Consider the following 10,218-nt stretch of genomic DNA (forward strand, 5'->3'; position numbering starts at 1 on the left):
TTTCTTAGAATCCTGAGCCACCATATAAACAGTCTAACTGCTTTGAGGCCACAGTATTGTAAAGAAGCCCAATTGAGTCATGTGGAGAGATCTCATAGAATCCCTGAAAATGCTTTAAGAGAGAGAGTGAGAGACTCATCCCAACTCCCAGCTATTCCAGAGATCTCGCAAACCTGAAATGCCCAGGTGAGCCCTTCCTGAATTCCTCCTATCCACAGAAACCATGAGAGATAATAAATTAATTATTTGAACATGCTAAATTTTAAGGTGATTTGTTGTAAACAGTAGTAACTAGAACATAGAGTTGCTCAGGTCATGTACCTCCCAGCAAGTCTTATTTTCTACTCTGAGAATATGGGAAAGGCTTGCAGCTCAGCTGGGGAGCAATTTATATTATATATATATATATATATATATATATATATATGTTATTTGGAAATAATAACTGCTGCTTCTGACAACTGGAACAACTGGAACAAGTAGTAGATGAGTGTTCAGTGATGAAGCCATTTGAATTATACTTTTTTAAAGTAGAGGTATTCTTTATTTACTTTATAATTTTTACATGATTATAAACCTATAGAAAGTTGCAAGAATAGTGCAATAGTCCATAAACCATCATTCAGATTTACCAATTATTAATATTTTGCCACATTTGCTTTACCATTCTCTCTCTCCCCACCCCATGCACACACACACACACACACACACACACACGCTTTTTTCTGAACTACTGAGAATAAGTTACAAAAGTTATATTCATTTGCCTCTAAATCGTCAGTATGTATTTCCTAAGAACGAGATCATTCACTTTAGTAACCACAGTATACTATCAAATTCAGGAAACTTAGTATTGATGGAATACTAATATCTAATCAATAGGTTTTATCCTTATTTTATCCAAGTGTATCCAATCATATCAATAACATTCTTTATACTATTATTTTTCCTGGTCCAGGATCTAATCCTCATTCACACATTGCATTTGGTTTTTGTGTATCTTCATTCTCAAAAAGGACATTATTCTTTTTTCAACACTCTGATAAAAGCTCTCGCTTTATTTGTCTTCACTGTTAAAGACATAAGGTGATTTGGCCTTCTTATGCTTAAAAAGGCTGTTTTACAGACTGCTTTCCGATGTTGTGTATACATCTGGCTTTAAAAAGTTAGGAGATATAAAAACCTTTGCTCATCCAGGGAAGGTCTAGATGTAGCTGCCACCCTGTTAGCATTTACCCAAGTAGGCACGGTTTGTTTATTGAATTAAAAATTACCTGCAACTTAACATTTAAGAATCTAAAGAATGAGTCAGAAGCTTAAAGATTTGCATTTCTTAGGAATAAATAATTAGTTATTACTACTGCTCCTTGAAATTGGAAATATTTGTGCTATGAGGCTATGAGAATGGTGTAACTTGCTTGGGTTTGAAAACAAAGATGTGAAGAGTCCCCATTCTTTCTCCATCCATCTGATGCTTGGGGGCCCCAGCCTGTTTTTTTCTTTTTTCTTTTCCCTTACTTCTGAATTGAGAGTGGTGTTTAGGTCACTTGTTTTTGTTCCTTTTTTTAAACTTTATTGAGGAATAATTAAAAAGTATAATTGTATTAAAGTGAACAATGTGATGCTTTGAGATATATAGATTTGGTATGGAGATGTAGATATAGGTATAGATACAGATATAGATATAGATATAGATATAGATATAGATATAGATATAGATATAGATATAGATATCGATATCGATATCGATATAGATATAGATATAGATATAGATACACACACATTGTGGAATGATTGCCAAGATCAAGATATTTAACTCATCCATTACTTCATATAGTTAACTCATGTGTGTATGTGTGTGTGTGTGTGTTGAGAATGCTTAAGATCTACTCTCAGCAACTTTCAAGTATACAAAACCATATTATTAACTATAGTTACCATGCTATACATTAGATCCTAAGAACATATTCTTCTTATAACTGAAACTTTGTATCCTTTGACCTATATAACCTCATTTCCCCCTCCCCTCAGCCCCTGACAATATGAAATCGACTTTTTTTTTTTTTTTTGCGTTTAATGATTCCACACAGTGATACTATATAGTACATACAGTATTTGCCTTTCTCTGTCTGGCTTATTTCACTTAGCATAATGCCCTGTAGCTTCATCTATGTTGTCACAAATGAGGATTTCCTTCTTTTTATGGCTGAATTTATATATATAGACTGGAATATTACATTTTTTTTATCCATTCATCCATCAAACGACATTTCAATTATTTTTATAACTTGGCTGTTGTGAATAATGCTGTAGTGAACCCAGGTAAGTGTGTAGCTATCTCTCTTTGGAGTACTTATTTCAGTTCCTTCAAATTTATACCTAAAGTGGGATTGCTAGATCATGTGGTAGTTCTATTTTTAATCACTTGCTTCTTAACTTAGTAGCTCATCACATTTTTCTGTAGTAACATATCAGAGTAATACACTGGATGGATCCTCGACAGAATGGGAAAAAAAAGTTTGAGCATGTCTGCAGAAGTTGAATACTTGAGTACCACAAACATTATTTGTGAAATGAATGAATAATACTATTTGCATGTTAGGTTTCAAAATTATGCTTTTGTGATCAATAAAGCACAAATTATTTTGTTGAATGAATTGACTAATATCTTTTTGTCATTCTCAATTTTATCAATCAATAAATATTAAAGAATAAGACTATCAAGTACAAGACACTCAATTGATTTTTCTTAAAGAGGATATCCTTATGCTTAAAGAATTTTTGGCATTATTAAGTAGTTAATGAACTATCGCTATTAAATGAGTCACAGTCAATATTCCACTTCCCAACTGCTTCATTGAAAAGCAGCATATGCCTTGGTTTGAACATTTTAGTTTTATAGAAAAAAATATAAAAATAAGTTTTGGCATATAGCTTGGTGATAAACTTAGTGAAGAAATACCATGCATGCTTAAAAAATAAGTTTAGATTATGAAATGCTTTTAAATGTTAAGAACACTGTTACAGTATAATAACAGACTGGGGCATAAAATCTTGACTTCAGCTCAATTTTACATAGTTATTTTCCTAGCATAACCTCCAGAAAAAAGACTTCAAATCCAATGTTACCCAGTCAAATAGGAGCAAGAGTGTTTGCAAAATCTTGTCAAAAATAAGATAAATCTGTATATACAGTTTAAAAGTAGAAGAGCTATTTTAAGCTAAGCTGTGTGTCACAAAGCTCAAGATTTCAATTTCCTTTCGTGTCAGTAAATGGAATCATCTAGTAATGAAGAGCGAACTGTAGGGAAAGGGAAAAGGAAAGCTGAAAAGTTACCGAAACAATAATGCTTTCGAGAAACCTCAAAATGCGGTAGTTTTGTATAAAGCCTAGTAGGATTTCAGGGCCCTGCGGGAGGGTCAGGGCTTTCTTCTTTGTATACAAGAAGAGCCACCCCTAGATCCAGCTATTTTTATTGTAGTTCTTTTGTTCTCACAGCTCTGCATAAGGAATATAAATTGTTCTTAAATATTGTAAATAAGCTATAAGATCTAACGGATTAAAATAATGCTTTTGTAACCGTAATATTTTGAGATGGAGCCCTGAAACCTAAAAATACACTAGTTTTCCCTGATAAAAAATTTATACACATAAATCCTCTCTCCCCACCCCCACTTTTCATTGATGACTAGATTAACATAAAACTTTTCCTTTAGATGCTTGGAAAATGCACACCTTCAGAAAGGTCATTCAAACTTATATTTTAAACAAATACTTAAAGAAATCAAAACATCGGCCAGACACATTGTAAAACACACTAACTGAATCTGAAATGAAACTCAAATGTATTTAATTGGACTAAACATATTGGAACAAAATTTATATTCTCCAAATCTATTGAACAGAAACAACAAAACGGAACTATGCTCTTTTTTGATCCAAATCTATAATTCATTTGGAATTTCTGTTGCACTTAATTGAAAATATATTCTGAAAGTGATTTGGATTTAATGTGGCTTTTTGACCAGGTTGCCCCAATCTTCCTTAGAGCTCATTAGAAGAAAGCCTCTGTAATGGAACCTGGAGAAAGTATGGGAATTTTTTTTTAAAGCGATTAAACATATAATAGTCATAAATAATAATAGTAATAATAACTACTACTGTTTTCTCAATTATTACCATGTTTCCTCACTTGGAAAGCTGTTTGAATCATAAATATTCATCCCATTAACCATCATTTTTATTGGAATTTAGATGACTAATTTGTACACAAAAATACATCCAAATGAAGTCAATGGTCCTAAAAGGCCAACTTGTCTTTGCCACTGTCCCAATTAAGGTACAGTAGGAAAAAGCCAAACTGACATTGATTTTCCTTTCTCTTTTTTTTCTATGACAAACTGTTCAATGTTCCATAGTAAAAAAGGTCCATTAAAAATCCACAAGCCTCTCTTTTTTGAAAATAGGTTTTTCTTTTCCTTGATAAGCAATGAAAAAAAAAAAAGTATTCTCTAAGACCACTTTTCTTTGTGCTATATAAAGTTGCTCCTAATGTACTCTTGGTTATCGATTTGATAATGAGAAAAGTTTTGTACCAATTAATTCATTGCGATGGTTTTTTTTTTACTTGTTTTCATTCAATTTATTTCAAAATATTAAGGAGGAAAGTAAGGAAAAAAACAAAGGCAACAATCTAAGCTTGTCAACTGTGTAGAATATGTCACTCAAAGGCAGATTAAGTACAGCAAATTTTTACATAGTGGCAGGAGAGGGTGGGCAAAATTACATTCAGGACAATTAATGAAATATACTAAGCTGTGAAAGATTTTAAAAGATACTGTAAATTATAAAAAGTAAAGCACTAATTATTTTATATGAGTATATCATACCAAAGTGATTTTCTAAAATTTAAAATCAAAATGCAAATTCAATACCAGAGTACTCTTTTTTGACACCGTTGTATACAAATATGTCTATTTATAACATGAATCGAAGGTGTTTTGATTTCATGACTAAGCTTCAATTGGAAGCTTATCTCCCTGATGCACATAACTGTAAAATATGGGTGTACACCTCGACTACAATTTCTTGTTATTCTTTATTCCTGTAAAACAAATACAGCCCAAATGTGGAAGAGAGTTATAATGGGTATAAAATGTCCCTCCCATTACAGGCTATGACAGAAAAAGCCATCGAAACCTCCATTCTGTTTCCCTAATATCTATTTGCATACATCAATAAAACACATTAATCTTTGTGAAAACCTTCAATGTGCTTGGAAATATTTTATGGTCATAAAGTCCCAGTTTATTTAATATTAGCTCTAGGGGAAGGGTCTTTTCTGCTGAATGTCAGCAGCCTTCAGGACAGTAAGAATCCTCAGAGGGTCTTTCATCTCAAAATTAGTTACACTTGGACCCAGTGAAAGCTGACAGGGGACTCCTACCTAAGGGTGTTTACAGTCTGGATCACTGGGTCAGACAAGGGACCAAATTATTAGCCTCCATTTTCCTTTGAGAGACACTGAACATTTCCTCCTGTCAAGCTGAGGAACTTCAATTAGTAATCATCTCTCAAAAAGGAATCATGTCTGCCTCTAGAATACACACATTACCAAGATGAGCTTGAAGTTGGATCTTGTTTAGGCAATCAAAACATCTTTGGTGATTCACTTCCCATCACTGAACTAAAAAAGTAAAGGCACAAATAACTATACTTTAACATAATTATTTCAAAAAACAGCATTTTATTGATTTGAAAGTCATTTCAAGAACCCATTGTCATTGAATTCCCCCCTCCTCCTTCCCATTATGGCGTGATCCCCCCATAAACCTTCCCCACACTGCTCATATGGGAACTATACAGGATGTAGTCGATATGCATTTAGGGGGTGCAAATAACTTTTACATTATTAAGTGTAATTGAATATTTAATACTAGAGTAGGCTTCTTGTCTCATTTTAAGATATGGGTTTAGGATGAAGTGGAATATTAACTGTTATACAAAAATACAATAGGTATGTTAAAAATAATTGGAATCCTCATTTAAAAAATAAATCAGTTCATTTATACAAAATACAAAAATAGTCAAAGCTTAGCTATGCTTTTAGAAGTGAAGACAATGATATCCTGTATGATAGGGAGGGAACAGATAATGTTCTGTTTCTTGATCTGAGCTCTGCTTTGCGTAGAGTGTGTGCTTTGTGAAGATTCAGCACACTCTACACTTCTCACACACTTTTGGAAACTTTCTATTCAGTGAGAGAATTTATAGAGTAGAGAATTTACAGGCATGTTCAAATGGTGCTGTTCATTTTTAGGTCACTTATATAAACTGCCTGATGACCCTTGGTATTATTTATTTTAACACCTTTTATTTTGAAATAATTGTAAATGCATAGGAAGTTGCAAAGGATAGAACAGAGAGGTCCTATGTAATCTTCACCAAATTTCCCTGAGTGGTTACATTTTATATAATTCTGTTATAACACCAAAACCAGGAAATAGACATGGATACAATGTGTGTGCACAGTTCTACGTCATTTTATTTTATTTATTTTATTTTATTTACTTACTTTATTTTATTTATTTACTTATTTATTTTTTAGGTGAGGCAACTCTTGGTTGACCTCACAGATTGCAAGGACCTTGTCAGCTTACGATCCTTTAGTTTTTATTTTTTACGCCTACAGCACCTGGTCTTCCTAGGTGGTCTCCCATCCAAGTACTAACCAGACTCAACCCTGCTTAGCTTCCGAGATCAGATGGGATCAGGCTTGTTCAGGGTAGCATGGCTGTAGACTCTACATCATTTTAATCACTTGCCTAGTTCCTATGAAGACCACCACATACAGAACTATTCTACTCTGGCAAAGATCTCTCCTGCCCAGTCATAGTCACACTCAGCTCTTTCATCTCCACCATTCCTGACCCCTGGTAGCCACTAATCTTTTTTCCAACTTTATAAATTTGTCTTTTCGGGAATGTTGTAAATAGAATCATACAGGATGTGACCTTTTCAGATTGCCTTTTTTAACTTAGCATAATTGCCTTGAGATCCATCTAAGCAGCACGTTTCAATAGTTTACTCCTTTTTGATGCTGAGAAGTATTCTGAAGTATAATGTAGCACAATTTGTTTAACTATTTACTTATTGAGAGACATTTTGGCTGTTTTGATTTTTGTGCTGGCATAAGTCTTTTCTCTGAGATAAATGCCTAGGAATGTAATTGCTGGGTTGTATGGTAAATATATGTTTAGTTTTTAAAAGAAATTGCCAAACAATTTTCCAGATTAACTATAGCATTTACCTTCCCACCAGTAATGTATGAGAGATCCAGTTTCTCTGCAGCCTCACCAGAATTTATATTATTATTTTAAATTTTACCTCTTTCAGTAGGTCTGTAGTGATATCTTATTGTGGTCTTATTTTCAATTTCCCTAACGGCTAGTGATATTGAGCAATTTTTCATGTGTTTATTTGCCATTCCTATATCCTCTTCAGTGAAATGTCTCTTCATATTTTTTGCCCACATTTTGTTTCCTTTATTTTTGCTATTTTACCTCAATATTAAATTAATATTAATATTAATATTAAATTAATTAATTCCCTCAATAATTTTTAGCTTCTTCTTAAAATAACTAAAAATATTTCCCCCCATTTCAGTATCTGCAGTTTGTGATTTCTAATGATGAGTGATTCTTCTCACTTGTTTGCGGAGTACTGCTGGTCTTTTGCCTCCTTAAGATTGCTTGCCCTCTTCATTCTGTTTGGAAAGCCACTTTCTAGACGTTTTTCCTCTTTTATACTGTGCTTACCAAAGGAACTTCAAAGTCCTAATGGATGCAGATCAAATGACAGCTCTTCCAGGAAGTCTTGACTTTTCCTACCAAATATATATAATCGCTAGTCCTTTAAATGGACACAATACTTTTAAAATAGTTCCCAGTGGCATGCTGGCAGATGCTGTCAGTGCCCTGTCCATATGGCACTTGGCATTTCTTGCACACTGACTTTTTTGCCAGCAGCCATTCTTCCCTGTCCGAAGCTTTCCCTGGCTTCCAGAGGCTGAACTGCCTGGGCAGAAGTGCTAGGAATAGCTGTCAATCAATGGTGAATGAACACTCCAGCTTCCTCACCATTTACTTGGGATTATTGGTTGCCCAGAGTTCCCAAGTGGGATTAAGCTTCAGTTGCCCAGAATGGTAACTGACTTGATAACACACCTTTTAAGGTCTGTCTTCCCTGTCTCACTTTCCTAATTTCCTGCTGATATTCCTGAAGTCCCCTCCTGAATAACTCAAATCATTGTCTCAGGTTCTGCGTTAGGGGAACCCCAAAGTAGGCAATAAGTATTACCTTCTACCATGATTAAGAGTAAGCCATAAACCCATGGTCTTTCCTACTAAACTGACAACTTTCTCTAGGCAGAAACTATGAAGAGAGTGAGAGCAAACCAGGATGATATCCTGATAAGGAGAACAGCAGGTACAAAAGTCACAAAGCCACCGTCTTCTTGGTGTGCTCGAGGAATAATATATCAGTAGGGTTGAAGTAAAGTGAGCAAGGGTAAAAATGACTAGAGTTGGAGATGAGCTTATATGTAGGAAAGTTCCCACTTTCCCCTTCTTCAAATAGGGAATGAGGGTGGAGATGAGAACAAATGGGCTGAAAAGAATTTTTATGGCCTAATGGCTTTGGAAATGTAATATTTCTCATCAATGTCATCAGTGACTAATAGATCTTAAATACATTATTAATGTACACAGGTCATTTCTCCTGGTATTTTAGAATTATAAATATAAACAGTCAAACTAATTAGAAACCTTAAGATCTTCTCGTTAAATAGAAAATGGATACATGAACAAGGTTATATACTTATTCATTAAGCAGATACAAAGGTAGCACCTATTGTTGGATTAGGTATTGTGGTGGAGTCAAAATGACAGTCTGTGAATTGGACAGAAGTACTAGCTATTTTCTGCCTGGGATGTGCCAGTCATTGAGTTTTGGTTAGACTTTACTTGTGCTGCACTCTCATGTAGTTAATCTCAAAGATAAAACAACTTAAATCTTGATATAAATCCTCCCCAAACCAGAAAATAAGAGCATTAACCTCAACAAGATGTATCTGTGACCAGAGGCCATAATCTTTTCTGCAGAGCTAAAAAATAGTTTTCATTCTTGACCTAAGACATTGCCATTTATCTTAGAATGGATCAAAGTCTATAAGATTGAGTGACTTTGAGGAGGAGAATGTCTTCTGGAGACCAGTCCATTTCACTTCTGATCGAAGGTAGACTTTCAGGATTTAAGTTGTGCCATGAGTGTGAAAAGGTGCTTGACATCAGTAATCATCAGGAAAATGCAAATCAAAACCAAAATGAGATAGCACCTCTTACCTGTTAGAATGCTATCATCAAAAAGACAGGTAAATGCTTTTGAGGATTTGGAGGAAAGGGAACACTGTACGCTTTTGGGGGAAATGTAAATTAGCACAGCCACTATGGAAAACAGTATGGAGGACCCTCAGAAAGTTAAAAATAGAACTACCATATGATCAGAAGTTGTATTTCTGAGTATATATCCAAAGGAAATGAAAACAGGAGCTCAAAGAGATATATGCACTCTCACGTCTGTTGCAACATTATTCACAACAGCCAAGATATGGAAACAACCTAAATGTCAGTCAAAAGATGAATGGATAAAGATGTGATATTTATATCTATCTATATCTATTCATACACAATATTATACAACTATAACAAGGAAATTCTGCCATTTGCAACAACATGGTTGGACCTTGTGAGTATTAAGTGAACTAAACTAGACAAAGACAGATAGCATATAATATCACTTCTATGTGGAATCTAAAAACATGGAACTCATAGAAACAGAGAGTAGAATGTGGTTGCCAGGGGATGGGGGAAGGAGGGTGGGGAAAATGGGGAGATGTTGGTCATAGAATACAAACTTCAGTTATATGATGAATAAGTTTTGAGGATCTGATGTACAGCATGGTGAATCTAGTTAACAATACTGCATTGTATCCTTGAAAGTTGGTTGCTTTTGAGAATAGAACTTTAATGTTCTCACCATAACAACAACACGGTAATTATGTGAGAAGAAGGATGTGTTATCTAACCTTATTGTAGTAAACATTTCACAATACATACATGTATCAAATCATCACATTGTATACCTTAAACTCAGACAAT

The 10,218-nt window shown here is 34.2% G+C and overlaps 1 pseudogene; it reads right to left on the reverse strand.

Annotated features, from left to right (window-relative positions):
* Positions 1–6,683: 6,683 nt before the first annotated feature.
* Positions 6,684–6,802, reverse strand: LOC120612076 (uncharacterized; annotated as a pseudogene).
* Positions 6,803–10,218: the final 3,416 nt, after the last annotated feature.

This window comes from Pteropus medius, unplaced genomic scaffold (assembly GCF_902729225.1).
Source record: "Pteropus medius unplaced genomic scaffold, Ma_sr-lr_union100, whole genome shotgun sequence".
NCBI classification, from domain to species: domain Eukaryota; kingdom Metazoa; phylum Chordata; class Mammalia; order Chiroptera; family Pteropodidae; genus Pteropus; species Pteropus medius.